Raw genomic sequence first — 6845 nt, forward strand, 5'->3', positions numbered from 1 at the left:
TGGTGTAACAAGCCTCGAGGCCTTAGTACAACCGACACCATCTTAGAGGCTCCATTTTAACCTTAGAACCCAACAAAAAATCACTTGCCAAAATGAGAACAAAGACTTAATCTATCGAAGACCTAGTCCATAGTTCTAGGATTTGGCAAAGTCCCTAATTGTACTAACCTTGCTTTTTTGGCTTCTGTAGTTTCACTTTTCCCTAACTGTTCTTGCTGAACAAAATGTGTCAACCAGGATGTGGGTTTGTTCATGTAAGGACAAGAATGCTCAGGGTCCAGGTGGAATGATTTAGGCAAGTTCTCTATGAAACTAGAAATATATAGACTTCCTATTTGGCCTTTAGAGTGTCTGTGTGTTCTATGGTGGAATTGCCTTACAACACTGGGGGAAGAAATGAAAGTAAGGAAGAAAGAAAAAAAGAAAGAGAGAAAGAGAGAGGAAGTAAGGAAGAAAGCAAGAAAGAAAGGAAGAAAGAAAGGAGGGAAAGAAGGAAGGAAAAAGGAGAAGGGGAGGAGTGAGAGAGAATAAAAGCATTCTGCTTCCTAAGATATTCAATGTACAGTATATTATTTTAGCAACCTTAGAACATTTATACAAAATCCTACATGTGCCAAGGGAGTGAAGTCCTTGTTTAGCCAGGTAGAAAGACAAGGACCTCACCCTTCGTCACTGTGACACCACCTCACCCTTCGTCACTGTGACACCACCTCACACAGCTATAGCCCAGATTCTCTTTCCTCAACCTTGAGAGTATAGTTCCAGAAATATTTTTGTGAGGTCTGGCATATCTCACCTAACAGTGTCCACGAAGTACAGCACACTCAAATGTCAAAAACTAAGCTAGTCAAGGGCAGTGTTTTTGTAAAATGTTGAAAGTCCATAACACTAAAAATTCATTTTAACAATGATCAAAAAAGGACGAAGTAAGTAAAAGGCAGATTTTCTCAGATTTTATCCCTCAGGAGTGCTATAAAAGGACCAAGAGAAGTCTCTGAAGAAACCAGCTCTTGATATAAAGGCATAAACAAACCATTATGTGCACGTTTCATCCCTGACCCCACTGAGTAGGACACATTTCCCTGCTGTGGTATATCTTAGCATCTTTCAGCTTCTTTCAACTCCAAGTATCTCAGTTATTTATTTTCAAGTTTAGGATAGTATTATCATAGGAGAGGAAAAGCAATTTTGACTTTATCATATAGAAGGTCTTAGCTTGAAGCCCCTCATATGAAAGGCAGATTAACAAGAAAAAAAAAGTAAGACCATGCACAGACAACCTATATATGGGAGATGCTCAGGGAATGAGTAACTCCCAAACAGGAGGCTTGAGTTCAGTCTTAACAGCCATCTTTAACTTAATAAGTCAACGATGGTAATAATAATAAATAATAATAAAGGAACAGTTAATAATGTTAATGGGTGTTGGGGAAGTAACCAGAAAACACTTTGGAAAGCTGTGTAAGGTTTGTTACACAGACTTAAGCCACTGCTCTTCCCATTATCAATGTGTAGAGTAATTTAGTCATCTTTAACTCTCCTAGTACCAAGACAGAGACATCCTTACAAATGGTTGTTTCCTTTACAAATTCCCCTCTACAGGAGAGGAACTTCTATTTTATTGTCAGAACTTCTCCTACTTCTCAAAGTAATTATTATGCCAAAGAGGTATGTTTTGGGGTGGCATATCCTGGTCCCCTATAAGACCTACTTCATAAAGTGCAAACAAATGAATGTGTTCCTGTGTACGCATACACACACACAACAAAGAAATTCTCCTAATACATAGCAGTTGTCAATAGATGCTAGATAGCATCTGTAACACTTATCATAAAACCTTTATTATTATTGCATGTCTTGATTCATCATCATACAAGTAGAAAACTGTTAGTGGCAGAGACAAAAAAAATAAACAACTGTGACACACATCACACAACTCTTCCCCACTAGACTTTCTCATCTCTGTCTTGTTCCATGAGTAGATTAACTTTCCTTGCTTTCTTGAAGTTGGATTTGGCCATTGACTTGCTTTAGCCCACAGCTGGGAGAGATTGCATATAGACATGGAACTGGATAGGGGGTTGTAAAAATATTTGGAGAGGTAATTAATTCAAAGCCAAAAATGAATCCAAGGTGTTTCTGGTAGACCTTGATTGTGCTACATCTAGAGACATCATTGAAACCTTGGTTATGAACACATAGCATGTGCATTTAGCATTGGGCATACCATCACCCCACCTAATGCCAACCCACACTGCCTGAAGCACCTCAGCTCATACTCAAGATCATTGAACATCAAGAATTTTAGTTTTCTTTACAATAAACATAGTTTTCCTCTCTTACAGAAACATAACAGTTTAATTACAGAAAACAAAGACTAACAGTAGGAAAGACCAATACTTTCCTACAGTTAGTTCCATAATTCACAAGGAGAAGTTTGCATCTCTTTGGTTTGTATTGTATTCAAATATTTGATTTTTAAATTGTATTTTGAGTTGCTGGAAAGTTTCTTTAAAAAATATCATTAAATGAATTTTTGGCTTGGAATTTGGACAGAATCTCCAACAATGTTTCAAATGCCCCAACACACTCTGCTCTCATTTTTTTGTTGTATGTTTATGCAAAGGATTTTTCACCTTTGAAAGAATGGTTTCAGAAGGAGGAGTGGTGAGTCAGGGGAATAGGAGGTGAAAGGACTAAAATCCACTGTGTGTATTCATGAGCCTATCAGAGAACAGAAAAGACACTGATCCACTCAGAAATGCTAGGGATGCTCTGTAACCAGCAGGAACCAATGTTCAGTGATAGTTAAATTTTTTACAGAAAACTAAACAAACATACCTGAAGTGGGAAATTTCTGGTTTTGTTGGAGACTCAGTTGTGTCATGTGATGTTTTTCTGTGGGCTGTCTAGAGGATGTTTTACTGAAGCAGACACATGGGAAGACGTTTTGCTCAGAACAGACACATGGTGTTTTTCTGGAAGCTGTCTTATGAGAGGATGTTTTGCTGAAGCAGACATATGAAAAGATATTTCACTTAGAACAGACACGTGGTGTTTTTCTGGAAGCTGCCTGGGGAAAGAGCATGTGATATTTTGCTGGAGCAGAATATTTTGTGAGGACATGTGATGTTCAGAAAGAGTATAAGTATAACTCAACAGAAGGTGAACAACACTCTTGCATTGGTTCACCTTGCAATTCTTTGCTGGTCTTCACTGACAATACTCTTGCATTGGTTCACCTTACTTTCTTCACTGATCTTCACTTGTCATGACTTTGAAGAGAGAAATACACCAAAGAACTTCTGGTGGCATTCCGCTCCATCTTGTCGCTACTGTGGACTGGTGCTTCTTGGTGAAGGCTCACAGTTCCTTCTGAATCAGAGCTGTTACTGATGATTTTGTGTTTGGTGTTTTGCCAATAGACTGGACTACTGACAATAGAGATTAGAATCAGCTCAAAGAACTATTTCTAAACAGGTCCACAACCTCTGTTTCCTATTAACCTTTCTTTTTCCCTACCTGTGGTGGGTGGTGGGCTGGAAGGGAGGTTGAAGTGTTAGAGAACCATAATTAAAGTAGGTTTTGAAAAACCTAAGCCTACATACCTGTACCATTTCTATGTCACCTTGCTTTCATCTTTTACAAACAGCAAAACTATATTTAACCAGAGAATTTTTTTAATAAATATATTCATGGATTATGATTAGTAAATGTTTAATTTACTTTATATATCTGGGGCCACATAAAATTTTCTCTGGAAAAAAAAAAGAGTATTGAGCCCTGCTATAGACAAAGTAATATAGTGTCACTTCTTAGCATAAGGTTTAAATAATGGTGTACCTAATCATCACCCTTCTATCCTCCCCATCTTACTAATTATCTGAGCAGATGGTTGTATACGGGTATAACACAGGATCCCTGACAGCCTGGCACTAACCTGGCACTAGTAACCTGGTGCCGCAGAAAACTTGGATGATAAATTACCTGTTACTGCCTAAAGGCTGGTCTTACGGCTTACTTGCTTTAGCAGTACAACTTTGTCTATTTCCAAAAGTCTATTTCCAAAGCCAATCTTAATGCCTAGTGAACAGTAAACGACTAAATTGATCAATTATAGTTTTAATCAGCAACTAAAGTGAACTACTTTAATAAAAAGAATAATTCCGGCTCAATTGCAAATACAATGAAAAGCCTTGGTAATCTTAAGTGGTTGACATGTGGGCATCAGCAAAGCATCACCATAGCAAGGTGAGAGGGCTCATGCTTTGCACACTAGATAGAAGTGTTGTTGGATTTCAAATGGGTAAATTTTTCTGTAATATAATCTTCAAAAACCTTTAGATCTGCCTAGAGTCACTAACTTAAATAAGTCTGTATAAAGAGAAAGGCACTCTGCCTTTAAAGAGTTCCACTGCCGGGCTCAATCCTTGTGTGGTTGCAGACTCCGTGACAAGCAAAGCCCAGGTGTTAAAATGCTTCAGAATGACACAGGTTAACTAGACACCAGTAGGACTTGAGGCCAGAAGGCTTTGGGGAATGTGTTGAAGACTCTGCATCTGCCAGTTCTTCTAGCCGGGGAAGCAGGAAAGAGGGTTCATCTTTTGCTTGCAGTGTCCTTTGCTTCATATCCAGACAGGTATCAGTGCATGCGTAGAGATGAAGGACAATTATGAGCCCAGTGTAGTCTACTGCAAAAGTACTGCCAAGATCTGGGGGTGGTGCTGGAGAGGTGAGGCTGAGAATTGACCGGCCACAGCTAAAGTGATGAACCCAGGCTGAAAAAGAGCGGGTCTTGTTACATGATGGAAACACATCGGCACAGCCATCGACAGGCAAACAGCTCTGCAGAGCTGCTGATGAGGTCAAGTATTTCAATACCTTAGGAAGGGTGCCTTTTCTCTTACAACTGTCAGCTCTAGCTAGTGAGTAGGTGCCACCAGGCTCAGACTGCATCAAGCTAAAGGATGTGGCATGCAGGGGGTGCAAAAAGAATGAAATGAAAGGTCGGTTTTGAACACACTTTGGAGAAGTCCTGATCTTTGGAGAGGCACTCAATATGGAGAACGAGCCCAGGAAAGCATCTGATTGCCCTTCCCATGCTACAAGGCCTGGGCAAGCACATAAACGTATTTCCTACCCAGAAAATGAGGATGCAGTGTGCTTGCTTGAGATGCTTGTTATGAGAAATAAATGACTTGGGTCTTATGCTAATGTACATTGTCCAACACATAGCATATTGCCATTTCTCAGAAATTGTTTTTTGTTATTACTTATTAGCATTACTTATTATTATATAACAACATATTATTATTACATTGTTATTATAGGCCTGATGTACAAACAATTCTTACAAACTATATGAAAATATCACATTGCTCCGGTCTCCCTGGGCTAGTGTCCTGGGCAGACCTTGGGCTCAAGCTCTGCAGCCATTCCCTCAACACCCAGAGGAAGTTCCACTACCAGGCACTATGACACGCCCAGGATCAGAGGTGAGGAGGACCCAACATCTGTCCCAACATCGGGAGTAACTGGGACCAGCAGGACCAGGCACACAGGAACTCCGCCAGCCCAGTGGCTCTGGTTCCTTCCAGTCTCTCTGGGCTGGTGTCTTGAGTATACCTTGGGTGCAAGCTTGGCAGCTAGTCCCACAACACCCAGTGGAAGCTCCACTCCCAGGTGCTCTAACAAGCCCAGGATCACAGGATCCCAGAATCACAGGATCTCAGAGACAGCTTGACTCTGAGGAGTTCTGACACCACCAGGATCACAGGAAGGATAGGCTCCAGTCAGATTTACCAAGGGCAGATAACCAGATGGCAGGGGGTGAGGGAGCAGGGGCAAGCATAAGAAAATAAACAACACAAACCAAAGTTACTTGGCATCATCAGAACCCAATTCTCCCACCATAGAAAGTTCTGGCAACACCATTACACCAGAAAAGCAAGATTCAGATATAAAATCACTTCTCATGGTGATGATACAAGACTTTAAGAAAGACATAAATAGCACCCTCAAAGAAATGCAGGAGAACACAGGTAAACAGCTAGAAGCACTTCAAGAGGAAACACGAAAATCTCTTAAAGAACTACAGGAAAACACAAACAAAAAAAAGGTGAAGGAAATGAGCAAAACCATCCAGAATATAAAAATGGAAATAGAAACAATAAAGAAATCAGAAAGAGAGACAATCCTGGAAAAGAAACCTAGGAAAGAAATCAGGAGTCAGAGATGCAAACATCATCAACAGAATACAAGAGATAGAAGAGAGAATCTCAGGGGCAGAAGACACCTTAGAAAACATTGACACAACAGTCAAAGAAAATGCAAAAACCAAAAAGCTCCTAACCCAAAACATCCAGGAAATCCAGGATATGAAATGAGAAGACCAAAGCTAAGGATAATAGGTATAGAAGAGAGTGAAGATTCCCAATGTAATGGGCCAGTAAATATCTTCAACAAAATTATAGAAGAAAACTTCCTTAACCTAAAGAAAGAGATGCCCATGAACACACAAGAAGCCTACAGAACTCCAAATAGACTGGACCAGCAAAGAAATTCCTCCGGTCACATAATAATAAAAACACCAAATGCACTAACCAAAGAAAGAATTTTAAAAGCAGTAAAGGAAAAAGGTCAAGTAACATATAAAGGCAGGCCTATCAGAATTACACCAGACTTCTCACCAGAGACTATGAAAGCTAGAAACTCCTGGGCAAATGTCATACAGACCCTACAAGAACACAAATGCCAGCCCAGGCTACTATATCCAGAAAAACTCTCAATCACCATAGATGGAGAAAACAAGATATTCCATGACAAAACAAAATTTACACAATATC

Source organism: Mastomys coucha, unplaced genomic scaffold, assembly GCF_008632895.1.
Source record: "Mastomys coucha isolate ucsf_1 unplaced genomic scaffold, UCSF_Mcou_1 pScaffold22, whole genome shotgun sequence".
Taxonomy (NCBI): Eukaryota; Metazoa; Chordata; class Mammalia; order Rodentia; family Muridae; genus Mastomys; species Mastomys coucha.